The 27,570-nt window shown below is 45.6% G+C and overlaps 1 protein-coding gene across 1 annotated transcript in view; it reads left to right on the top strand.

Moving 5' to 3' along the window:
* Positions 1–21,224, top strand: part of FAM169B (Protein) — a 210,696-nt gene extending 189,472 nt beyond the window's left edge. The window contains exon 9 of the transcript XR_011439024.1: positions 21,110–21,224. The gene's annotated coding sequence lies outside the window, so the exon portion shown is untranslated. The remainder of the gene's footprint in view (positions 1–21,109) is intronic.
* The last annotated feature ends 6,346 nt before the right edge of the window (positions 21,225–27,570 follow it).

The raw sequence follows: 27,570 nt of genomic DNA, 5'->3' as shown, positions 1-27,570 counted from the left end.
TTTGATGCATAAAATGGTAACATTTTGTTTTCCTTTAAGACATTCTTACTTACTTAACTCATTATTTCCTTGCAACAAGTTAGTATAAAATTAATGTTTGTAGGTTTTCAATTTTCTTAATTCTTTTAAACAAACCACATAACATGTACCCATCTCATTTAAAGGATAAGTTTCTCAATAAGAGACATTTGTGGAAACGTTGTTTAGTTTCATCTTCATTACACATTATGTCCATTTCCCGCCAATTGAGTAGACATCAAACTAACAGGGGATTGAACTGTTAAAATGTTACTTTTGGAGAATCCTTTTTTAAAAAAAATATGACCACTCAATCCTAAAGGTGTGTTTTTGTTGAAAGTTATTATTTTGGAATTTGAATTTTCCTGGAGCTATGTCGTAAGGCCTCCACCCGTGAATTTGCTCTCTAGAAGACACTTTCATTCAGTGACCAATTGTTTCTCAGTGGATAAATTCAATTATAAATTACAATAGAATTGACTTTTTCATAGCATCCCGCACTCTCCAAGTATCTGGAAGTCCTCTGTGGATTATAAAGTAATTACAGCGCTCAAAGGATGGCTTAGTAATTGTGGACTTGAACACAGACTCTCTATATTTGAGAAGGACTATTTCCCAGCTGGGAACATTAAGTTGGATTTTACTGAGACTGAAGCCAGACAGCTGGGTGATCCCCTGTGCTATTTTGAAAAGTATCTTGGGATCTTTAATTTCCACCTGGATGGTCAGGGAGGTGAGAGAATGACCCTCATTGGGTGTGACCTTGAGTTCTTGAACCAGGCAACCTCCCACCCCAGAGGTGAGATGTGCAATCTGGGCAAATTATACGACCTCTTAATTATTTGTGCTGAATCCCAACTGTATTCCCACAGTTGGGTCTCTCCCAGGTGAGTTCAGATGGTGGCTGAGAAGAATGTTGGAAAGTTTTCAGACAGCTGTTTCCTGAGAATGCTTTCATTGGTCTATATGTGATGTTATGTTGTTGTTCTAGCCTTTTAACACCATTGTTTTTTCTTTCTGTGATGCCATTTGTGTACTACAGACCTGATAAACACTCAAGGTTCTTTGGTTGTCTGCCGCGGTCTTCCTTTGGCACATCTAAGACGGAGCCTGTGGGTCTTTCTCCCTTTATTCCTCTTCATTTGTTGCCTTGGAATTGCTGGCTGAGTGATTAAATGATGCCTACGTCTTTTGCACCTCACCTTGACAGGCCGTGGTATGAAAGGTGATATTTACGCTGTAGCTGTTGGCCCTGTTGTCTATATGGGCTCCAGGACACGAAAGACCTGGGTTAGCTTGTGTGTGTGTGTTCGTTTTCAGCTTTGTGAGGACTTGTTACCAGTGAGAATTGATTTAGAGCTTATTAACACAACACATTCTTCAAACTACCTGTGGGGTTGACTCAAAGGCAATTCAAAGGTATAGTTTAGCAATTCAACTAAATGCCATTCAGTTTGTGGTAATCACAACTCCACATAAACTGAATTTGAATAGTTTCTGAATCTGAGGAGAAATATGTGCCTTCTAAAAACAGTTGTTATCTTCCTCCCTCACCTCGCCCTGTAGTATTAGGAATGGTGATGAACAAGTGTAGGTGCAGAATGAAGTGCTATTTCATCAGTAAAACGTGAGGTCAGTCTGTGCCACTGCCTGGACCTAGGGGCTCACGCGCTGGGTGTGATAACCACGGCATTCTCCCGGGAACTGATTCTGAGGCACTGACTGCATTTCTTCTGAAGCTAAAGTACTTAGCTTTGCTTCCACGGCTTTTAATATAATTTGTTGGCTTCAGCAGATTTCTAAAGCACACCACTTGAGACCTTTCACAGCTCAAGGGAAATTCTATACTATAAATTTACAGCCTCTTTTCTTTTACCTGGGGTGAGAATGTACCTTTTTCTAGCACTATTTTTCTGAGATACCTTTCATCCGTTTACATGATGTTTTTTCCTTGCTGTGATTTAAAAAAAAAATTGCCAAAGCTGTCTACATAACGTGAAACTTTTGTTTGTGTTTTTTGAAGTTAGGTGAGACTGGAATGTTTTTATCTCTGTATCCTGAATGCCTCTCACATTTCTTGGCATCAAGTGGACTCTCAACAAGCAGTTACTGAGAAGCAGAGAGTTGAATGGTAGTTACCAGGGGCAAGGGAGTGGGGGAAATGGGGAGATGTTGGTCAAACGGTACAAAGTTGAATTTATGTAAGATGAGTAAGTCTAGGAATCTAATGTACAGCATGATAGCTATAATTAACAATAGTGTTTGGAATGCTGGAAATTTGCTAAGAGAGTAGATTTCAGGTGCTTTCACTGCAAAAAATGAAAAAAAGGTAACTATGTGAGGAGATGGAGATGTTAATTATCTGTATTGTAGTAATCATTTCACTATGTATATCAAATCATCACGTTGTATACCTTAAATATTTACAATTTCTTGTTGAAAAACCAGTTCTTGAATGATGCAATGATGCATCAGTTCGGTCAATAGATTGAATTATTTTTATGTACTTAATTCATTGGTTGACTGAATTAACCTACTCAAGAGCTGTTTAGGCCATGAGGGATATTTATATGTTTCTGGAGAATGTACAATCACCTTCGTTAACAATGTTTTTTGGAGGCATTTGATTGTAAGGGGCCCAAAGAACCGTAGTTGAATTCTGCTTGAGCATAATGCCATTTTCTACCGGAAAGTGGATTAGAACTTTTTGATAACTGATGTGAAAATTTCAGCTCTGAATGACTTCCAGAAAACCTCCTTTTGCAGTAAACAAACAAAACGTTCTCAAGAGATCTGAGAGGAGGCTTGAGCTTTTATCTCTGCCCTAGAGCAGGAGAATTCTCCAAGTCTCTTGGGAGAGAGTGGTCTCATTAGGAAATGGTGGAAGACCAAAGCATCAACCAACTGTTCATGCTAGGAGACAGAGAGTGAACTTCGAGCTTAGGGAGGACTGATGGCAATAATGAATGACAGCTGAAATAAAAAAAGATGTCATCCACGCTACTTTTTTACAGAAACCATAACATCCTTGTGAAAGGTAAAGAAAAAGAACAAATGCATTCTTTGAAGTGGAGCGGGTAATGGAGGACAGGAGGTGGAGACATACAGAGTGGTTGATGTCTAGTTGGAACCTTTCAACATAGCCCCTAAGGCTTTTTCCTAACCCTGTCACTGTCCCAACACCTTCTCGGGGCTGACAGTCTTGGTAATTGATGGGTTGGTGGGGGTTGTTTTCTGCAAGCACATTAAAGCAGGAGGGAATACTCCGGCCCTGCCTCCCCGCCTGGCACGGGGGACCCAGAGGTGTGCAGATCCAGGGCCTGGCGATGTTGGACGGAAGAAGGGATCGATTCTGTCAATCAGGCTACCCAGCTACTGTCAGGCTCCGGGACCTTTCACCTGCTCCTCGGAGTCATTAGAACTCCCAAATCTCTTTGCAGGCTTTTTCTATTAGACACATACTCCCATGTTTTGATTTTTTCTCCTAAAGTCATTTTTTTTTATAATTACCTGCATTGAACCACACTTACCATCTGTGGGCTGAAAGCGGGCAAATGATTTATTAGTCTTGGTTTCTAACGGTGCGGAGCGGCGGACGATTGATTTGGCTGGTGACACACAGCGGACGTGCCGATGGCTGGGGGTCAGTGTCAGAATGATGCTTCTGGCGCAGCTGATGCGCACAGAGGGACCTGGGGTTTGGTGTTTAGTCGGCAGACTGTGACACTGCAAAAGTGGAGCCTCAAATCGGTGTGGGTAACGTCAGGCGGGAAAAGCAATGAGGGGCAGCACGGGACGTTTCTTTTCAAGTAGAAAGTAAAACTGTGTGTGAAAAGAGGAGACAGTGTGTACAACTCAAATCGTTTCTGATGAGGCTCTGGATTTCTTTTGTCCATATCATCTGCCTCGTACCCAAGGGTTTGACTGTGCAGTGGCCAGTTATGATGGGGGGGGGGGGTCCCTGACCACTTGTCTTGGCATTTGTGTACCTAGATTTGGACCTAAATCAAGGTACCCATCAACATAGCCATTTCCCATTGATAGATATTATGCTTTTCTCATGATTGATGATCAAATTGCAGTGTGGCCCATTGAATGCATCTTCTTGGAGAATCCCCTGTCCTCCCACAAAAGATGCTAACTATAAAACACCAGCGTGCTGCGTGCTGCTTGGCTCATGGGCAGTATTCAAGCTTCCTTCCTTCCTTCTTATTCCCTCCTGCCTGGAACAGGAAGATGGAGCCTGACCAAAGACGCTTGGAACATGGAGAAGATGATGGAGCGAGAAGAGTAGGGACCCAGTGTGACTTCTGTGGGCTCCAGGCATTTTTGCCTTCATGGGCCCCTTTTACCATAAAACTGTATTTTATTACATGTTGATATAAAGGTGACATTATTAATATTGTATATGAAAACTTTTTCTTCCACCTAAAAGTTTGTGTTTGTTTTCTTCTGGTTTTAAAAGAAATTAAAACATTTTCATGGCCCTTAGAAGTATTAGGGGCCCTGGGCCCTGTGCCTGCTGGAGAAGAGATGGCAGTGACATCAACGTCAAGCAGAAGAAGTAAAATGACAGGCTCTTTTGCCGATGGTTATACTAAGTAAGGCACACAAAGCACGTTTTGTTTTCTTCTTCGATGATCTCTGTGGTCTCTCAGTTATGACTGTTGGCTCCTTTGGATTTAGAGGTAGAGTAGAGCCCATCTATGTTGACTCTAAGACTTTCTTTGAAGTTTGGACTTTTTGATGAGTCCCTGATAAAAATTAATTTTTTCTCCTAAATTTCCAACTTGTGTGTCGTTAGACCGTGGTCAGTTATAGTGCTATTTCACAACTGTTTACTATTCAAACAAACCAGGAAACTTTGAGATGCAGGGGGCTTTACAATAAGTCCTCTTACAAAATAACAGTAAGGATAAATGCCCTCGGGCCCATGGAAAGGAGCCTGCTGTAAAGCAAATAACACTTTTTAATGTACTTGCTTGTCACCTAGGTTTTTCAACTACTGAAAACTGTTAAAGTGGATGCACCCCCTCCTTTCTAGCCTGGTGAGTCCTGAGAGATTGGGCCATCGCTCTGATTCTTTCTGTTTTTGTCTTTGCTACCCTAACAAATGTTGCCCTATTACCTGAGAGCGAGTATGGGGGAGTGGTCACAGCCTGGGCCACAGAAGCACCTGAGTGGGGTTCAAACCTTGGCTCTACCACTTGCTCTGGATGCTCTTGGACAAGTCACTGAAATGCTCTGTGCTTTAGTTTCTTGCACTATAAACAGAGGAGAAAAATGCAAGTATCCCTCATTATCCAAAACCAATTTGCTCCTGAAATCATGTAAGATAGTGAACATTCACAAAGCAGAAACCTATATCCCATTATTTTAAATGGGAAAAATGGTGAGTACATTTCTAGCTCATCCTAGGATCCCAATTCACTCTCCAAAATCACTGAAACTCAAACACTTCATAACAACCCACTGATTTCTACATAACGGACGAGTATTTAAAACATTATCTCATTTTTTAATCAGTTAACTCATTGTGGGTGTGTTTGCATGTACAGAAGCTATAAGAATTATTTTCTTTCTGGACTTCATCACACGTATACTCTAATATAAATGAACAATGAGGTAATATGTTAAAAATATAAAAAACCCCAAAACACATAGTGAAATAAAATAAACAAGGCAAATTAAAACCTGATTGCTTACTGATTGAAGACATACAGACTGAAGGCGAGACTGGGAGGTGAGAGAAGAGATGGAGGCTGTGGTCACTGTTGTGTGTGGGATGTCTTGAAGATATGATGACTCTTTGGTCCATAAGCTGTAAAAGCGACTTGGACATTATCTTCATGATCAACAGCACTAGAAGGAGCATTCTTTATCGATAAAAGAGTGTCGATCACAAAATGTCATTCTTTAGATAATCTTTGGTGGATGGTAACAGAAAGCTTGAGAGGGAGTCATTGCCACAGGCTTTATAATTCAAATGCCACATGACAGCCCACGCATTCCTTCTCTTCAGCCGGCTCTAAACGGCACTGAAGTTGTTGGAAGAAGACACTGATCAGTTTTAGCCTAACACCTTCTTTATAATTTCCTCCAAAAATTAGTGCCAGCCTCTATTTAAAGGCTTTATGTTGTGGCACATTTTCTTATTTTCTGAAATGCACATATAAAATGGCATCCTTAAAAAAAAATGGCCTAGTTTCATCCACGTAAACAATGTCTTTTGCAGTAAAGCACCTTCCTTCAGGGTTTTCTGCCATTCTCAGGGGAGGGTGCGTGCAGCCTCACCATCAGCAGCAGCTGCCGTGATCCTGAAAATATCTGTTCTTGCGTATTTCATTCTTCCTTAAATCTTTCCAACCATCCAGGCCCTGGTTTAGGACTCAACTTCTCCACTGAATTCTCTCTCTCCTTCTTCTGATCTTTGAGATGATTAGCTCCTTTTGTCGTTGCAACAAGATGGTCAGCGACATCCCGCAGTGGCCATCAAGCCCCTTTCTAGGTGTTCTCCCAGTTTTTCATGACTATTATGCTTTCCTGAGTAACACTGTGGAGCCTTCCACAACCCACCACACTTCCATAACTTTTAAATTTTTCCATGCATAAAAAAACAATCAAGTCATTGTGGACTTGTACTTGACTAAAGTTATGTCTTTATGTGTCCATTTCTCTCACTTTCACGTTTTTGTCGAAAGTATGTGTTTTTCTAGGCCTCTTAGTCTCCCAGGGCTTTCCACTTTCTTAGCAGGCATTTTCCCTTAGTAATGTAGGGAAGATGATAGCAATAAGGCACATCACATTTAAGCAATGTTTAAATTAAATCGCTGCTGAGCGTGACTCGGTCCGCGACTGCAGAGCAGCTTCATATGTCCTCGCATCAGATAGTGAATTTGGGGTAAACCTTTTTGCAAAGCTTTCTCACAAATCTACTCTTGATACTCAGGTAAGGCATACTTGGAGTACCTGCCTCATAGGGCAGTTACAGGATGAATATGGAATGCAAGGGCAGGAGGTTGTATAGGGGGCCAAATTTGTGGGGTGCATTGACACTGCATGGGGCCTCTGTGATCAGGAGCCCGCTGGCCCAGTCATGTGGGACGTCACCCATGAACAGCTTCTATAACCTGCCTCTCCTATGTGCAACTGTGCTCAAAGCAGCTTGAACGGTTGCAATCAGCGCTCCCTTCTGTTATCCTCGTTCCATAGATGGGAAACTACCATGGGGAGAAGCCTGCCCCACTGAGGACTGTTAGAAAGAGAGGACCCAAGGGAGCTTGGAAGTGGCTAATGGGAGATAAAGAAAAGAGGTAGAGGGACTGGCCAGGTGGTGTAGTGGCTGAGTTCTCACGCTTTGCTTCGGCGGCTGGGGGTTCGCAGGTTCAGATCCCAGGTGTGGACCTACATACTCCTCATCAAGCCATGCTGTAGCAGCATCCCATATACAAAGTAGAGGAAGGTTGGCACGGATGTCGGCTCAGGGACTATCTTCCTCAAGCAAAAAGAGGAAAATTGGCAACAGATATTAGCTCAGGGCCAATCTTCCTCACCAAAAAAAAAAAAAAAAAAGAAAGAAAAAAAAGAGAGAAAATAGGTAGAGAAAGAATGATAAAAACAAAAACAAGGTTCCTTTTTTAGGAAGTTGGGTGGGTTCTGCCCTGGCTTTCTGGTCTTGTAGTGTGCAGAGAGGCTGGGACACAGCTGAAAGGTCTCTGTGTGGCCTTTAAGAGTTCAGGGAGACAGGAAGTGGAAAAGGTCCCCAGGTGGACACTAGGAGGGTGGACAGAGAAACTCGCAGGAAGCACCTTGTTTATATGGTTGGGAAACCCGACAGGGAGAGCAGAGCAGAGAATCACCAGCATCCGCTGCCCGTTTCTGGGTCACCACGAACACAGCATTTCTGCAGGCTGGCTTTGCTAATATTGGATCTGAGTTAGCGATGTTCACAAGACATGAGAGTTTTTTCTCCACAGAATGCTGGAAGGATAGGGCTAATTTTTTTTATTTTGCTTCATATTTTTTTCAGTGAGCTGGTAAATGTTGAATTGAAAACTACATTATTTTGGGTCTGTTTTATGTGGGATAACAATGAAACATTTCACTGGACTAAAGGAACCAGGGGGACGGCGCTCCATGGCTCATTACCTCTGGCTTTGTAACGTTCTTACTTCTCTGGGGGATTACTTCTGCAAATGGCCTGGGGAGAGTCAAAGATTTGGAACACAGATTCTGAGTGAATAGAGAGAAACAAACATAAGTGGGGAGAGCACATATAAGCCAAATAGAACTTTGGTACAAAAACAGACGTGATTTAAAGACTATTTCACATTAGGAATGACGTCAGGATTTTGAATTCTTGATTTAAAATGACTATCGCGCCACCGCCACCTGCTGGCCAGAAAAGGTATCAGGTTAAGGCACCATCAGTAAAGGGTCTGGTCTTGATGAGGTAGAGTACGTGAAATATTTCCCATGGTTATTTTTATCTTTCTCTGAAAAAATATGTTAAAAATTTTTTTATGTCTAGAAAATGTTTTCTTATTCTAAAATTAACATTTCTTATTTATAAAAAATCATTGTAGAAAATTTGGAAAATACAGAAAAGCATAAGGATTATATCTTATATATTTTCTTGCCATGAAAATCTTCTGCAAAAATCCTCAAAACTGCGATTGTGATATATATGTCGCTTTGTTTTATTCAGTTATTCAATTAATTTTTATCAGGAAATATTTTAAACATACTCCAAAATATAGACTATAACATATACCCACGAACCCCTCATCTAGACTTAACCCATTTTAACATTTTGCTATATGTTTGCTCCAGAATTAAAAAAAAAAAAAATACAACTTTACAGGTGCAGATGAAATTCACATCTGTCCCACCCTCATCATTAAACTCCCATCCATATATCCGTAAACAACCCATCAGTATTGTTTAACACATTTAAAATTGTGCACAATTGCTTGATACTCTATTTCTTTTCAATTTGCTTTTTTCACTAAAATTGTATTTATGAGATTTGTTAATGTTTTTATATGTAAATTGAGTAGATTCATTTTTACACATAACTGAATTAAAAAATCCAATCTGGGGGCCAGCCTGGTGGTGCAGTGGTTAAGTTCGCATGTTCCATTTTGGCAGCCTGGCATTCACTGGATCGGATCTGGGGTGTGGACCTATGTACCACTTGTCAAGCCATGCTGTGGCAGGCATCCCACATATAAAGTAGAGAAAGATGGGCACGGATGTTAATTCAGGGCCAGTCTTCCTCAGCAAAAAGAGGAGGATTGGCAGCAGATGTTAGCTCAGGGCTAATCTTCCTCAAAAAAAAAAAAAAAATCCAATCTGGAAAAATTGATCTTTAACTGGAGAGTTTAGTCCATTTACATTTATTGTGAATATGTTTAGATGTATTTCTACCACATTTTTTGTTATATATTTACAATGCCTTGTTTTTTTTTTAAAGATTTTATTTTTCCTTTTTCTCCCCAAAGCCCCCCAGGACATAGCTGTGTATTTTCAGTTGTGAGTTATAATGCCTTGTTTTAAACATCTTTTTGTCTTTTATTAGAGGCTGAGTATTCTCAAAAATGCTTTTTCCTCATCTACTTGTTTTGAAGTTATATACTCTATTTCTTTTCTATCCTTAAATTCACACTGTGCCTATTTGACTTAACAAGTCTAAGGTAATAATCGTTGCTTCCCTTCTCCTGAAGAGTACAAAGACCTCAGAATGTTTTAAATTTTTTTCACATTTCTCTCATCTTCCACGCTATGCTTTCTAGAATTTACTTTCATTTTAGAGTCCCCACATTGGCTGCCACATCACCATCTTCATCATCACCATCATTCTTATCACCATATATCAATTAATGCTTACTTAGATTTATCCACATGGCCAGTTGTTAAATTTTTTTGTGTGGCTTATTTTAGATTTTAATGTTTGTGTTCTATTCTATAATAGCAATATTTTTTGTGTGTGGGGGGGAGATTCTGTTTTGGAAAGGATGAGAGAATGAAGAGATAAAAGGATAGGGAACTGATGGGATCTAAATTGGGGGTGTGGTAAAAACTGAAAGAGAGAAGGAGATAAGAACCTAAAGAATAAGAAAGTATAAAGGTCCAAGACCAGGAGAGAATTTACCTAAAGCAATAAATAGGGTTTATTCCCTGTTGCTATCACAAATATGAAAGGAACGTTTCTGGACACCAAGTTATAAACATGTGAACAAGATGGAAAAATAAATCTCCTCCTTGCTCTGACTGTGTGAGCATGTAACTGCGAGCTGCTCTCAGTTTCTGCACAGTGAGCATCTGTTAGTAAAATCCACAGCCCTGGAACTGGAAAACAGAATTGGATAAAACACCAGAGACAATCTCTTAAACTTGAACTACACGTACTTTCTTCTTCCTTGACTATCTGAACTGATGGAACAGAATCCTAGGTCAAATTTACTCGTTTTGAGAAGCAAACAGATGAAGTGACAGAGTCAAAGTCCTATGTGATATTTAGAGATGCTCTTCATTATTTTTTTATTTTATTCTCTTTTATTCTGACATTGACTGTTGTTTGCTCTTGGTGGGAAAGCCCTCATCTTTGGATGATCACAGGCGTGGCCTGTTAGGATGGACGTCTTATTTTTATTTTTATTTTTTTTGAGGAAGATTAGCCCTGAGCTAACTGCTGCCAATCCTCCTCTTTTTGCTGAGGACGACTGGCCTTGAGCTAGCATCCATGCCCATCTTCCTCCACTTTATATGTGGGACACCTACCACAGCATGGTGTGCCAAGCGGTGCCATGTCTGCTCCCAGGATCCGAACCGGTGAACTCCGGGCCAACCAGAAGTGGAACGTGCACACTTAACCGTTGCGACACCAGGTCAGGCCCAGGATGGACATCTTAAATTGCTCTGTTTCCTGGAAGTTGCTTCAGTAGTAGAGGGCCAATGGGGAGTGTATTTTTATAGCTTCATTTTGGAGCAGGCAGCCCCTCCGACGAGCTGAGGCAATCTGAGTAGGATGTTGTAGTCCCATCAGCTGCTCCGTTGGTTGCTCCTGACAGAAGGAATCTCCTTTGAAACACTCACAGTAGACACATTTAGATCATAGAATCACAGTACGTTAGCCTGGAAATCTCTTTAGAAATGGATTCATTCAGCCCTGCAACTTTCCAGAGGAGGAAATGGGAGTTTGGAGCGGGAGGTGATCTGCAGTGCAGGACTTGTGAGCTTGCCCTCCAGACATGGCTAATTCGGAGTTTTGGAACACTGGAAATGCCTCTGTGAACTCAAAGATAACCCCCACACACTCATAATGGCATCTCTCATCAGAATCATGGGCTCTACCTTGTGGTCTGGGGACCGCTGAATAGGTGTTACCCAGGCCCCCAGCCCCATAAGATATTAATCACAACCAGCTCAGAACAAGCCTAACATATTACCTTTAGCTTACAGGACACCACAAAGGAAGGAAGAAGAAGATGGCTGAGACATAGGTCAAAACCAGTTAAAACTGGTTGAAGGTAACATGGTGGTCTGGCTTGACCTGACATAGACGCCGCAGCTCATTATGCATCCACTGTACTACGTTACCATCCTAAATAACACAGCCACCTGCAGCCGTGTCAGGAAACACCAGGCCAGTTAAGGGGGGAAAAGAGGTGGCACCCTGTTCCCCAGAAAAGTCTGCCCATTTACCCAAATAACTATGAATGTTCCTCCCCTTCATTACACTGACCCCTTGTAACTGTTGCTTGATGGCCCCAAAAGCTGAGAAGTTGATTTATGAACTTTGTTCCCACTTCTCCATTCTTTGGACATTGAACAAAGCTTGTTCAAAACTCATCTTCTGTCTTGTTTCAAAGTTGTGGCATCGAACAGAGAAAGAATCTTCTGAGGAGGCAGCTCAGCAGGTAGCTCTGGGACTCAGGAGACTGGGGTTCCAGTCCTGCACAGCCGTCCCCAGCTGGTGACCAGGAACTTCATCTATGACACGAGGCAGTGGGGAGCTGACCCCTGCTTCCTGCCAGCTCCGAAGTCCTCATTTGTCTCAGTTCCTGCCTGGGGGGACAGGCGTAGTTTGCCGAGCAGAGTCTAGAGGTGGCTGCCTCCTCTCTCCTGGGACGTTATCTGCGGGTCTTTGCTAAAGAATGGATTATATAAATGGACAATGAATATATAAATGGATAATGGCCAGACAGTATATAAAAATAGAACTCTAACCCACAACCTGTAGCACCTGCCCAGAAAACCAACCCTTTATCTATCATAACAGGCCCGGGAAGCCAGCCTACTATAAGCCAGCCTTGTAGGAAGCCGTACTGTGCTGTCCAGCAATAATCCAGGACAACAGACCCCAAATGGCCAGGATTAGATTAATAACTGACACCTTCCCCAATCTTTGTCCTTGCTTCTAATTTAGGACTAACTGGAGAGAGCTAAATATGCTCCCCTAACCACTCACACCGGACGCCCCACTTCTAGTTAGCCATCTTCAGTTTCCCCATTAACAATCTTCAGTCCACACTCCCAGCACTCTGCCAAAATGCAAGCGGCAGTGACAGACTCACTTGCTCAGCGAGCTCGGAGATGACTTTGCCTCTTCTCATTGGGGTGGTCTTTGTTTATTTCCACACAGCAGTAACACCAGGAACGAGAACCAGAACACTGGGTCCCCTCTTCCTCCACCTTCCTCGTGGCCGCTGAGGGTTCTAGCAAGGAGGGCAGAAGCCAGGGATGCCTGGGGGAGCAAAGGACCCTCACCCCAAGCACACCCATTCCTGTCCTTTTTGAGTCCAGTTTTGTAGCATTTCGCCTGTGGCTGACCTCAATGTTAGTGATAATGACAGAATAAGAGAGCTTACATGAGGTATACAATCCATGTAACTTCTGTCTGGGTCTCACTGCTGGCAGTGTATTTAGATCCACATTTCCGGTCAGTTTTGTCACCTGTGAGCTGGAAAACTGCAGCTCTGAGTTAGGTCATTGGAGTTGGGTCACAACTCTCTGAGAGCAACTGAGTATGAAACCCAGTCCTTTTTGCTCAGACCTGGGCAGCCTTTCTTCAACTTGCTTTTGACAATGATAAATATTTTAGTATTTTAGAGCAGAGGAATGTGGAAATTTAAAAAAAAAAAAAGGTGTGGGGGCCCGCCCGGTGGTGCAGCGGTCAAGTGCGCATGTTCTGCTTCAGCAGCCCGGGGTTCGGCGGTTCAGATCCCGGGTGCCGACATGGCACCGCTTGGCACACCATGCTGTGGTAGGCATCCCATGTATAAAGTAGAGGAAGATGGGCACAGATGTTAGCTCAGGGCCAGTCTTCCTCAGCAAAAAGAGGAGGATTGGCAGTGATGTTAGCTCACGGCTGATCTTCCTCAAAAAAAAAAAAAAAGTGTGTTAAAGAAAAAGGAAGACTTGGGGCTGGCCTGGTTGTGTAATGGTTCAATTAGTGTCCTCTGCTTTGGTGGCCCCGGGTTTGCAGGTTTGGATCCTGGGTGCGGACCTAGGACCGCTTGTCAAGCCATGCTGTGGCAGCATCCCACATAAAACAGAGGAAGATTGGCACTAGTGTTAGCTCAGGGCCAATCTTCCTCACAAAAAAAAAAAAAAGAAAGAAAGGAAGACTCATCTGTTCGGTAGTTATTGAACACCTATGGTTTGCCAGGCTCATGACTTACTATCAAAACATATTTTCATCATTTCTATGAAAGCGCCAACTAATGCAGTCACTTGCTTCGTCATTACCACTTGCTGTTACTTTCTCTTTTCCATACCTTACAAATTTGTTGATTGACAGAATGTTGGAGGAGAAAAAGGTGGAACCTCCTGTTTTGTTGTGTGAGGTTGTCTGGCCACCAGCATCCGCACTTTCAGAAATGCTCATTATAAAAACACAGTTGGCCAGCCTCACCTAGACCTACCGAATCAGAAATTCTGGGGGTGAAATCTACATTTTTGGCTGGCTTCTCAAGCGAGCTTAGGATCACTAATGTCTGGGTCATGTGGCTTCTGCATTATTGGATGGAGACGGATTTTGTTATGCATGAAGCAACTCAGCAAAGCAGGTTAAGTGGCCTGCTAAAGGTCACAGAATCGGTTAGTGGGCGGCTGTAACACACCGAACCCAAGCTGTTGAATGATAAAGTGATTTGAATCTGTGCGTCTCTTGGAGGCTTCAGGTCAAGTGCCCACTATTTGCAACTCATAAAAAGAAATCACTTAATAAATTGCCACACTGTTCTCAGTCAAAAGTTCATTGGCTGGGGTGGAGAATCCGGTGCTATGTCTGGAGTCTTAGTTTCTCTGCGTGTGGCTCCTGGGCAGCTGGGCCTCAGAGTCTGGGAGACCAGGGCCCCAACCCAGCCCTTGGCTCACAGCAGGTTCCTTAACCCTCCAGTGGAAGAACTGGGAGCGCCAGTTCCCATTTGTGAAGCTGTGACGACAGGGCACCTCCCTCTCAGGAAGAGACAAGGCCATCGTAGCATCTTCAAATGGAAGGTTCACCAACCTCAGTTTCCCCTGTGGTCTGGGGAATTCTGGGGAGGTTTAAGCCAAAGTTAAAAAAATCGTTTCCACTTTTTTGAATAACCTAATCAGGAAGACTTTTCATTGCCCCACTCCTTCTTTTCGTTTATTTTACCTTCCTTTATTTTCTCTTCCTGCAATCACTTTGCCGGCTGAGGATCTCCTCTGGGGGTGGGCTGCATTCCACCTTCTGGAGCAGCCAGCAGCCGCTGCAGCGTCACAGCGCTCCTGTGGCCCCCTGCCGTTAAGGGTCGGTCCCAGGCTGGACTGGTCTCTGGAGCCCCTCTCGTCCCACACTGCCGTTCAAATGAACACAATGGCCAAATCTATGCCTTTCCGGAAATAGAAAATCAGGTTAAATGAGCACTGCCCTTGCGTAGAACCTGCGCTTTATTTAACAAAAATGGTTTCGGAAAGCATAGTGTGCCTGAAGAGAAAAAATTTTTGCTGAAGCAACAGATCCTAAGGGGGCCTTCCGGACTGCTTTACTTATTCTGGCTTCAAACCCGCGTCTGCCAAAATCAGGCGGGTCTGCTGATCCGCTTGCAACCATCCAACACATTTGGTGCCCAGGTACCGCAGGCCGCGCGCACTGTGCGATCGGATCCTGATGGAAGCGTTGGCCCCTACTCCCTGAGCCGCTGCTGACATCCTTCCCAAGGGGCGGGGCTCATCCTGCCCGGGTCTGTGCGTTCCCCTCCTTGGGTTTCGGGCTGTTCTGGGCTGAGGCAGGCGCCCACGGGCTGGATTGGTTCTTGAGTAAGTCTGTGCTTAAACTCGCCCAAAGTCCCAAGTCTGGCGTCTTTTTGTGAGACTTACAAGGAGGCATGACTTTCTTCCAAAGCGCTCTGACCAGTGCCGGCCCCTAATTACTTATTAATAACCCGCCCGGCACTTCAGCTCCGTGCCTGACCCCTTGTCTGCCAGGTCAGCGTTTTGGCTCCTGGAGTTGTCTGCTGCGCTGGGATAGAGGCAGGGGGAAGGCAAAGCAGAGAAACAGAGCCAGCCACGATTCCTTTACTCATGAAAGGAATCATAAAATCACACAATTGTAAACTATAAAATAACATAGACATAAATAAAAGTAGGATACTTAATTAAAAAATACACATGAGCTAGCAGGAGAGCAGGCTCTTCTATGGTCTGGCAGCAGAAATAGAAACATCAGCATTTTGGTCCACACAACATGCTGATTCTGCCATCTGATAATCTGCCTTTTACACTTGACATGGCATCGTAAGCACGTTTTCAGATCATTCGCTTATTTTTCAATATTTTTGGATTATTTTAAATTTCTTAAGGCTTTGTATTTTTGGGAATTACTGTTTCAGTACCAATATCTTTTTTTCTCTCTCATTTTTTTAAAATGATAAGTTAGTACATCATTGTACGTAAGGTCTGTATATGCCTGACTTCTATTGGACAACATAGGTTGTTCCAAAATTTTTGCTATTACGGACAATATTGGGGTGAGCACCCTGTGGCTACCTGTTTGCACCGTCCTGGATTATGGGAAGGCTATTTTCAGTGTCTTTTTGGCTGGATTAGGTCTAAGCTGAAGAAGGATTTCTCACTGGGCAGAAGTGACGACGTCAGGCTGTTCCCTGGGCACAGGAAGTGTCTTCCTCGCTGCCACAGCTCAGAGGTGTCCTGCCACACCCTCTCCAGCTCACCGTCCAGGGCGGCGTGGTCCCATTCTTAGTGTTTCCTTGCCACACATGAGTAGGGAGGTGGGAGGGGCACCAGCTTTGTTTCGTGGAGGAGGGAGCAGACCCACGTGCCAGCCAAGGAGTCCTCAGTGTTCCCCATCCAGGCATGCGTGGCTCTTGGCTTCAGATTTGTCTTTCTCTTCTAAGCGAATCCCCGTTCTAATTTGTGACCCAAGTTCAAGGCCAAGGATGCTCTGCGTTCCCACTGCCATCCCTTCCCTTGGAGTGGTAAGGAAGAGGATCATCGTTCTCTCGTGCCTATTGTTCTTTTATTGTTTTGTGAGCCCCTCCACCTCTCAGCACCACAGGCACTGATGACTCAAGTGGAAGCCAAGTGACCACCCATCTCTCAAATGCATTTTGGGATAAAATGGGTTACAAGCAACACTGTGGGCAATGGGTCTTCGGGGGCCTCTTTTGGGGTTCCTAGGTGACCGGTGGGCTCTTTAGGAGTCAGGGGACTTCCCTGTACATTGGGACTTGGATTTTTATTCTTTACTTACTTATAAATGCTTTGATTCCTTTCCAAAACCAAGTCCAGATTAGCAACTACACTCTGGCACCAGGAGACAATTTTAGCATCCATCAGACACAACAGAGACTCCTCACACGGTTTTGGCCGACACTCGCTCCTGCAGTTTGGGTTTTAAAGTTTCCAAGTCAGTGGTGAAATTCTGTGCAGGAAGCAATTTCAGTGATGATTCAGCTCCAAGTTCTCTGTTTACCAGAGGAACTTGGCTGGGCACTTCAGAGTCAGAAAGGAGGGTCCACACGGTTGTTCGAGTCCACTTGTCAGAGTCCACGTATGTCCTGTGTTTATTACCCGTATTTTAAGAGCAGGTGTGTGTTACTAAGATGGCCTCCTCAACAATAAAAAATAAGGCATTTCAAAATTTTTGATGCCTTTTGTTCCAGCAATTCTATGTCTAGGAATCTGCTATTAAGGAGTTAATCAGAGATTGCCAAATAAGGATTTTCAAGGATGTTCAGGGTAGAGCTGCAATACTGTTATGAAGAGGGAGAGGAAAAAACTAAGAGGAAACAACTGAAATGTACAGCTGAAGGGGATTAAGAAAATCAAGGTAAACCAGGGTAACTGTGAATACCCGTGAAGGAAAGGTCCCTATGTACCTGGGGAAATGTTCAGAATCTAACGCTGAGGGGAACAGCAGGAGACAAGATGGCAAGGATCATTTGATACAATTCTGCTGTAGGTATAGAACTGATGGACACTTACCAAGATGTTTATATTAAATGGAACTGACTGGGGGCATTTTTTGTCCCTTTCTATTCTTTTGGGGGGGCGGGTTTTTAGTTATTGTGGTTAGCAAGACCCCAAAAATAATGCTTGTGTGAATACATTCACAGAATAATGGTGGTGCCCTAGCCAGCATTTTTAACTTACGGGCTAGAGATGGATTACTCCCCGTTTTTTCTAACCGGAGCGGAGAGCTGGCTGATGTCTCATACTTTTGTAGCATTTTAAACTTTTCCATAGTGCACACGTCTTTGTTACTGCACTTTGTCCTTGCAACCTCACTCTTCCTGGGAGAAACGGAGAGACAAATGATCCACTCAAGTCTGAAGTGACGATATTTCTTGAGCCCGTAGTTTGGGCATATGGTCTTTGGGGTCTCAGAGCGCTTATGTGGAATCTGAGTCAGTGTGTTTGAAATCAGGACGTGTCCAGGAAAAGCAGTAGAGCCGTCACCCACAGAAGTGCTCGCATTTCCCTCTAGACACTCAAGGAGGATGATGCTGGAAACCAGCCCTGGGGACCCATCTCCTGCTGCTTCCATGGAAAGTCTGGCTGAAAAGTCTCATCCCCATAGTAGAACCATTTTAAAAAAGGGAGGGTGCCAGTGGCAGAGACAGCTGGGAATAAGCTGTTTGAACAGAAGTTTCCTTCTGAAACCCTTCCTGCAGCACACACGCACACACACACACAGCTCTGTGTATGTGGGGAGTGAGGTTGGATGAGGTGCAGTGGGATGGGAACAGCCTAGACAGGAAGTCCCCCCAGGAAGGAGGGAGGCACATGGTGAACAGGAGGGAGTAGCATGAAGCTGTGAAACAGACAATGGAAAGCTGGTGAGGAGGAGGTAAATTTCCTGCAAAGATATTTCGATAAAACTGCATCTTCCCTACTTTTACTGGGAGCATCAGGGGTTGCTTGGTGGAGAGTGAGAAGTGTCACTCTGGAGACGTTTTTAAAGGGGTTTCTCAGGTGGAAACTCCACTGAGAGAGCCGAGGGAGAGCAGTATCAGTGGGCCCAGCAGGAAGGCCCAGGGACCCCGTGGGAATACAGCAGGAGGGAGGCAGTGCCGAGCTGCTGGGATGCTGAGGAGGTGCCGTCAACGCAGGGGCAGAGTCTGGTGGGCGAGCAGGACTCAGGGCCCCTTGGAGGCAGCATAGGGGAAACAGAGGCAGAGAAGGATCTTGAGGAAGGGACCTCACCCGCAGTGGGTGTAAGAGCTCTTCACGCCTCAGAAGCGCACGGCCTGTCGTGGGAGCCAGCGATGGGGAATGCCCGGGCACCATGAAAGCCTATTAAGCATGTCTTTCTATCTGCTGTTTTGACATCTGGGCACTTCCTGACCCTGGGGAGCCTGACTCTCCCAAGACTAGCCAGTTCTTGAGATAGCGGAGGACTCACTTGTGAGTGCTCCTTTCATATGCAAACCAACCAATCGAGAGCCCCATATCCCCGTCTCCCTTATGGGGCTCTCACACTCTGGGCCTCTATCTCCCTCCCTAATCACCCAGGGCCAGTTACCAGACAAATACGCTCTTTGTCCCTTCCCTTCATTTGGAATCAACTGCAACGTTGTTAGTTTCTTGGGTCACTCTGGGACCAGCATTTTCTCTCTGACTTTGTAGCAGAGGTGGAACGGGGTGCAGGTGGGTTGAGGGGAGTAGGGGCCACTGTAACCATTTGCTATCAGACAAGGCCACCCAGAGGAGTGGGTTCCCCCTGGAGGGAGTGTGCAGGGGGATTCCAGTTGAACTGGACAAGCGCTGGGCTGGAGAGGCATGTGGCATGGGGGGCAAATGTGAGTGTCCACAGGAGCCACCCAGGGCTGGGAGTGAAGTGGACCCAGGAGGGGGAGGAGTGAAGCTGAGCGTGTGCCCGCATTGAAGGGCGGCCTCCGCCCTGTTTCTGCCATTGCCCAGTGGACAGGATCATAGGCAGGGTTCACCAGAGAGGTTGATTTTCCAAGGGACTCCAGAGAGTTGCATTTTTCCAAAAGATCTTTCATTTAGAAGATATAGTTGATCAATTAAAAGCAAAATAGTACTGTGTACAGCACGCGTTCTGGGCCACATGCTTCTGACTTCTGCTGGATGCGAGAACCTGAGAGCGTGTGGTCCAGGCTGGCCTGGTTATGGGGCAGGGCGTCCCTTTAATCACCCACCGAGCTCCTGACTAGTTCGGGAGCGGGGGTGTCCACATGCATGGAGCAGGAGAGATGGCATCACACACAGGATTGCATGCCAGGCTCTCCATCTGCTCCCCTCCCTTTGGGATCGAGTGTCCACTTTACAGTCGAGAAAAAGGGAAGCTCAGAGAGGCAGGCAGTCGGCAGTCAGCAGCAGGGTGCTCCAGCTCTTTCTGCTAGCCAAGGCCTCTTCTCACTGCTGCCAGCTTTGGTGCGGTGGAGAACGGCTTGGCAGAGTCAATGTTATTTCCCCTGCGGACAAGGATGTGGTGGAGCAAAATGTCTCTGGAAGGCACCGTCGTTATTCCCAGAGGCTGCACCTGGGAATTCCCAGCTTTTCCATTCCGGTTGGGGATGTTTGACAGGCCCATAAGCAGGGTTGGGCTGGGACCGTGAGTTAGGAGATGTGTGTGGTTCCTCTAGTCAGCACTGGCAGTGATCTGTAATGTGCATTTCATTCATTCACTCATTCATTCAGCAAACAACTACTGAGCGCCTACTCTGTTCTAGGCACTTGGGATCCAGCAGTGACTTAATGGACAAAGGTGGTGCCTACATTCCAGTGGGGAAGCAAACAATAGGTGATGCACGTGGCAAGGAAATCACATGGTTGATTGGTTAGGTGGTGATAAGTGCTATTCCGGAAATACAAAAGGGGAAGATGGAACGTGTTGGGTGGGATGAAGCCCCCAATTTTAAATGGTTTGCTGAGGGCGTGTCTCATTGAGAGGGTGGCATTTGTGCCAGGTTTAAAGGAGGTGATGACTGAGCTATGTAATATCTGAGGGAAGAGCATTGCAAGAGAGGGAACAGCCTAGGCCTGTGGTAGGAGTAAGCCCAGGGTGAGGCGCAGCAAGGGAGCCGAGCAGCTGCAGCGCAACAAGCCAGGGGTGTGGAGGTTGGTGGGAACAGCCCCTCCCACCCCGGGCTGGGGGGCCGTTACGATCATCTCTTCATCTCTCTGAGTCTCGGGCTCCTCACCTGTCACTGCGACTGATCGCCTTTGCGTCGCCTGGCCCTGCCTCCTAGATGCTGGGAGGACCCGTTGTGAAAGGCATTTTTAGCTTTTACTTTTGTAGGTGGGGTCACCCTGTGAAAAACAGCATCAGTCGTGTTTTCATTCCTCCCAGACCAGGTGGCCTCCTTGAAGCCTCCTGCTGCCCTGCCCACTGGGACTTCCTACTCTGCTTCCATTTGCAGAGGCACACAGGGTCCCCTGCAGCCATGGCAGCCGTGAGGCCGGCTCCCCTACCCTCTCACACGGCCCTAGCAGGGCTGGCTTTATGGGCGTGTGACCTGTGCAGTCACACAGGGACCCACGCTCAGAAGGGCCCCAGCTTGGTTTCATGCTCTGCTGTTGCCATCTTGAAATATTTGGTAATTTTGTCTTCATGTTTGTGTTCTGTTAGTGAGGTCCGATGGGACGATGGAGCATCCTGTGAGCAGAAGAGATACAGGCCGTGTACGTCATTCACATGTAGTGTTTGTCATGCCCCACGAGCCCAGAATTCTGATGAACCTACGATGAGTCCGGCAGGACTCAAAGTGAGTGCAAGGTAAGCGTGTTACGTGTGACTGAGTGAGCGGGCACTGCAGCTCTGAGCAGCCATGCTTTCCGTTTGAACCAGAACTTGCTTTGAACACAGAAAGAAGGTGACAGTGTCCTAGGAAAGACCAGCCCCCAAGGAACCCTAAAATACCCTTTCTTACCCTTATTTCCCTGTATGAGCCAACCACTTGTGCTGAGAGTTATGAGCTAGAAGGAAATCAGCTGTTCTTTTGGTCCTCCCTAACTCCTCAAAGGCCAAGGGGGTTGGCGGCATGCCTGCAGATCAAGAAGAGAAATGAGAAGAGTTCTGTTTGTGCAGCATGTCCAGTAAAGGTCCGCTTACGATGCCAGAGGGGTCGGGGCGATTCCGTGACTGTGGCTCCACAGGGTTCTGTCCCCTGCACTGGGATGAAAACAAGGCACAGATAAGCTAGGAAACACGAGGTCTGTAATTTGGGCTATTCCACATTTGAGCTGAATGCTCTTACGTTTGCATTTTAAGCTGGCCTTGCATGCTGTAAAGGTGAATGGTAAAATTTAAAAAAATTTGATTTTAATTTTTATTTACTTGGAATGTATTATTAAGTAGCAAATAAGAACACCACACCGAGTCAAGAGAGAGCGCACAGAAGAAAGAAAAGGTCTATATATTTTAGTGCCCCGCTATTTGAAGATGGGGCCCGCATTTGCCTTTTGCGCTGGGCCCTGCAATTCTGTAGCCAACCCTGGCCAGCAGAACAGGTTTAGGGCACACACCGTGTCCTGCTCCTGCCGCTCCTGGTCCCATGGAAACCGAGCCTGACATGCCAGAGGTGAGTCACCACCGTGGACCCAGCCCTGTCCACCGTGCCACTCCCTGCGTTTACTTTCAATGAGCCAGGAGAAAGATTTTTGAAAACAATCCCCAAATGTCAGGTTCAGTTTGGGGTGAAAGCTGTGTCCATTCTCCTTAAGAAGGAATAATAAGGCTTTTAATTGTCTATAGGCCAGAGGGTATCACAAGGCACACATATTTTTAAAAATAAAATTTCACACAACCGCAACACATAATGAAAAGAAAAAAAATCAAAGATCTTTTCTGAACTATGCAAACACTTTGGAAATTTCCATGATGGGAGGTTTAGAACATTCTCTAAAGGTGACAAGTATAGAACAAAGAGATCGCGTCTATATCTTATTACATTATGAATACGTCCTTTAATTTTTTGTGTTATCTTTGAAATAAATTCCTCCTCTTTTGACACTAGAGGTCACTCTGCGACCACATATGTGAAAGGAAGCACCCTGGGGCCCGGAAGGTCAGCGCAGCTAATCTGTATAAATTGCTGAGCCATGAGCCAAATTTGTACTTAATTATGAGTTGCTTTGATGCAGCCCCACTCCTATTAAAACTTTCCGTCTTTCCTGCAGAACGTGGGTGCTATGTTTCAGCTCTATTTCCCAGCTAAGCAGTCGCATTTCAGGCCCTGTACCCGAGAAACTTCGTCTTCCCATCCTCTAGATTTTTTGATGTTCACGTTCCAGAAGGAGAAAAGCATCTGTCACTTTGCTATCGAATGGTGATAACTTGGTTTATATTTTTTATGAGACTGAGGTAGAGACAGATTTAATACAGCCCTGCAGATAGGCGAGCGAAGACCACAGAAAGACCAAACTGTGTGGAAACTATTGTCCAGAATTTTCAGAGCTTCTCTTTCCTGTTTTTGGACATACCTAAGACTAGCTTTGTATCCAGCATATGGACTAGTGGTATTTGCATGTGATGTGGTTGAACTTTGGGGTCTGAACCTCAAAATGGCTTATGAATCAGAAATTAAAATCCTTATGTCAGCATCCTTAGAAAATTTCAATTTCCTTTGGTTTGTACCTTTTCAGAGTAATTAGCATTATTTCTGATTTGGATTCCTGAGACTTCGGATATTCGTCCATGCAGAAGTTTCATATATAATTGCAGGCAAAAACTTGCGTTTCCTTTTATTAATGGCTCCTCTTCATTGTTGTTCTGTCTGTGACTTAGCAGGGACCTTTGCAGTCTCCTCAGTCAGAGAGAGAGGAGTTCCTGAGCTGGGCAACCATCAGAGACCTGGATAACAGACTTTATGAGAAATAACGGGAATCGTGGAAGCTTGTCACTCTAGCGTAGCTCCGTGAGGTGTCAATGAGGATTTTGCAGGAGAGGCAGGTAACGCACAGGACATGCAAGGCTTTCTTCCCTGGAGGGCAGGCTCAGGTCCTTTACATGTCAGAGGTGTCTTGACATTGGCAGTCGCAGCTGGTGAGGGGGCGGTTTCCTTGCTGCTCTGCTAAGCCCCCAGCACGTGCACAGAGGGAAAGTTGATGTGGATGAAGTGGAGCCGATGTGCTGCCCCTAGTCTGCATCCTCACATCCTGCGATGGCCACGCTTAGAAAGACCTCAACCATGGCCATGCCAGACCCTCCCTCTGTGGATGCACCAGTGGCATAATCCCTCTGACCCTCTGTGTTGTACGCAGGCCTGGATTGGATTTGCAGTGTGTATTTTGCCTAGATTTAGAGCACTCAAGGGGGTTGAGATCATTATTCTCTGAAAGGAGATAACAAAAATCCTCTATGGTCACTTATCTCGGCACCTAACCCGTCGGCCAACCATCGATTTCCCGTGTCGGTTCGCAAGGTGCTGAATGGAGCCGATCGATTGAACAGCACTGATATGACTCAGTCATTCCATAATCTATATTATCATGGAGCTGCCTTCCTGCTGTCCTCACCTGACCTGGTCACAGTGGCTTCTGGATCTGAGAAATGAAGAGGGGCTTTGGGAGGTCTTGCTGGGAGCGTGCCAGCCCTGGCCTTGCTGTTCCGGAGGGATGGGGGTACTTGTCATGTCTGCAACCCCCTCCTCATGCTTTTACTAATGTACACGCTTGCATCCTCCTCCTTGGATTTCAATTAAAAGCCCTAATTAGTCTCCTGTTTTCTAGCAGCCTGCAAAAACACCATTTAGGGAGGAACTGTTTAGAAAGCAGGTTTTTACTTAATAAACAGTGATCAATCGAATTGATTAACCATGAACGTGTTCCCGCAGAGTCTGTGGGTGGTGCTTGCTGTCGGTAATTGCAGTTCGCACGTACCAGACTATCACGGCCGCCTGTAGACTAGTTCCCAGCTCTGTCCCTCAATGGAACTGGGGTGGGGTGGGGGCAGGAATTGGGGATGCGAACCTCTGTTGACAGCACTCTTTGGGTTGGGACTGCCTGAGCCAGCCTTTGTCCCCAGCATGTCTTTGCAATGTCTCTATCTATTGTGGCCATTTACTAGGCAGTCGCAGACATTTCTTTAAACCTCACATCTGTTTTTTTTTTTTTTTTTTTTAACTAATTCACGTGGTAATTAGATCTTCTCCTGCTGGCTTTGTGGTTTTCGCAGGAGCCGCAAGTGGTTGGAGCTGCCTGTGTATCAGAATTAGTGCTGTGTGCTGTGCAGGCTTATTACCACCCAGTTTCTCTCTGTTCGCTAAAAATACAGCTAGCAACTGGGGGAAGAGCTTCTTGGCAGCGTTAGCGAACTGGCTGCCTCTGAAGGGAGATGAGAATGATGTAAATGAAGGCACTTTGTGCAAGAAAGCCACCAGGGGCCCTGCTGCGGCTGCCTGGGGCTGCAGCTGGTGGGCACTCAGCGGCAGGAGCAGCAGGCACCGGAAGGCAGGCTGCCCAGGGCTCTGGGCCCTGCTCCGGCATAAGGGGACGGGCTGCACTCTGTGTGACAGAGGGGAGAGGCACCAAGGAGAGGACACCTGCCATTTGGAGCCCCTGCTGATGTTCCAGCCCATCAGGGGCAGGTTTCTGAACCTTTCGGGACTTAGTTTACCAACAAAGTACAAAACGGCAGTTCAGTGTATTCCGCGTGGCCAGGATTCAGTAAGACTTCTGAGCGGCTCTGGGGGATGGGTGCATCCTTGTAGGTTAGAATGCCTTTCATGCCTCCGGTGCTGTCCCTCCGTAAATGGGAAGCCCAGAGCCCTGGCTCAGTGTCTGCTGCGGTCTCCCTCCGTAAATGGGAAGCCCAGAGCCCTGGCTCAGTGTCTGCTGCGGTCTCCCTGACGGAGGAGGATTCCTCAGGGCCCTCTCGTGGCTCCCCCGGGTACTCTCTGTGGGTCCTAACCTAGTGGTCCTGAGCTTTTGCTGTGAGTTGCCATCATGAGGCCCCACTGTCAGGTTTCCTTAGTCTGAGAAGAGATCCAGGCGTTGATGCATTTTACAAGCTCCCTGGGTGATTCTAATGTGCAGCCAGGCTGGAGAACTGCTGTCCACCAAGGAAGGACAGAACCCCACGTGGTGGCTGGTAAACCATATATGTTTGGTTTTGAAATGTTTATTATCTAGGTGTTTACTTTTATTTTACTTAACATTGAGCGATTAGTTCTAATCTGAAAATGTCCAGTTCTCTGGGAAGTTTGCCTGGCCTGAGGGGCCAGTCCCAGCCATTGACCCCGTGTAGCACAGAGACTGAAGAAATGAAATAAGTATGTGATTTTCTGCTGTCTTTTAATGCAGTGGATGGTCATGTGACCCAGAGCTAGTCAATATAATGTAAAGAAGAGTCAACTATGGTGTTTCTGGGAAAGCTTTTTTCTTTTCCATTAAAAGAGACAGATGTGGAAGACCACCACCTGCTGCCTTCTTCTTCTTTTCTTGGATGTAGATGTGATGCCTGGAACTCATGCAGCTATTTTGCAACCATGAGGGTAAGGCTAAGAGAAAAGAAGAGTCCCTGGCTCAAACAGGATAAGTCAACCCCAGCAGCAACTTGCCTCCAGACTTTTTATTATAGGGGAAAAGTAAGCCCCTATTTGTGTAAGCCACTGGTAGTTTATCTGTCACTTGCATTCAAATAATTAAAAACAAACACACTTTCAAATGAAACATCATGATGAAAAGCTGACTAGAGGAGAGATGGCAAGAAAAATACATTTCTCTGGAGTGTCTATGATGGGCCAGACACTGGGCTTCCACATGCATTATTTCAAGCAGTATCAAAGGTAATGGTGTCATTACCACTTTTGGTTGAGAAAACCGAGCTTGAATAATTTCTCCTTGTTCAGACAATCAGTTTAGTGTGAAGAACGAAGTATCAGATGCAAGAATCAAATTTCCAGTGAGTTTTATCTGTCTCCTGAGCCCTTGCACCTTCTTAGGACTCTTTCCTGCTCTCTGTGGCTTGCCAAGAGGAGGTGCTGCAGCCCAGCATCATGGTGGGGGGTCGTTACCCCAGCTGGGTTGCTGCAGCCAGAGCGGGGTGTACAGGGAAGGCCACAGCGGCTCCAATGAGAGTGTGGTGTGTCCAAGACTCAGAGCGTTGAATGGCCTCCCCCATCCCCGTAGCACCAAGAACAACAATGGTGGGCCCGAGAGGACCCAGCTGGCCAACATGCAGGGCCAGCAGCCTCTTACGTCAGAGAGATGGACAGAGAAGCACAGCATCATGGAACCATGCTCAGGAGCAAACACCTGAGAAGGGAGATGAGCAAAGCTTCCAGAAAACCCTTCTTGAGGGGAATGTTGACCTTGGATGATGCAAAGACTGGAAATCCAGTAGCTTGGGATCTGAAATGAGAGCAACATCACCCCTCCAGTTCTGTGCCAAGAGCAGGGGATCTGTGTATTTGATGGAGAGGGATGGGCGGCTGACACCTGAAACTCACTGGAGATTGCACATTTTATTACATGTGTTATAGAAATTCATGTGTTATAATAGTGTGGACCTTCATCACAGATTATGGAGTCCATGATTCCCCATAAATCTTTTGTCTTCATACAGCACTAAATTAAAGACCCCCCCCCCCTCCCCGGGCACCATCCTATGTGGGTCTGGGCCCGGATGGTCTCACAGAGGGGATTGAGGGGCCCAACCCAGAGACACAGGGCACACTCAGCCTTCAGTCCTAACCACACCAACTGGAGCCGCAGTGTCCACTCTCTGAAGTCGAGCTGCTGGCCTCACCTCCACGTTCCCCATATCACTGGTTCATGCCTTCTCCGACTGGATAAATCATTAAGAGAATTGGTTTACAAGGCTCTTGCTGAGCTGTTGGCTGTGGGAGAGAAAGCAAACAGATGCTAGAGAGAGCTGTAACATATGATGTTATATCCAATGCTTAATGAGGCCAGTAAAAACGGGAAAGCAAGATCAGCCGCAGATAAATGAACGTGCCTTGTGTAGAATCGGGAGTTGACTGTATTTTATTTGATTTAGTTCTGTGAATAGCAGATGTTGTGTCAATTCTTGCAAAGTAGTTCTCACTAATCTCTTCATTGAATTCATGTCAGTGACTGAAATGGATT

Source organism: Equus caballus, chromosome 1 (genome assembly GCF_041296265.1).
Source record: "Equus caballus isolate H_3958 breed thoroughbred chromosome 1, TB-T2T, whole genome shotgun sequence".
In the NCBI taxonomy this organism is placed as follows: Eukaryota; Metazoa; Chordata; class Mammalia; order Perissodactyla; family Equidae; genus Equus; species Equus caballus.
This window is presented reverse-complemented; position numbering and strand designations above follow the sequence as displayed.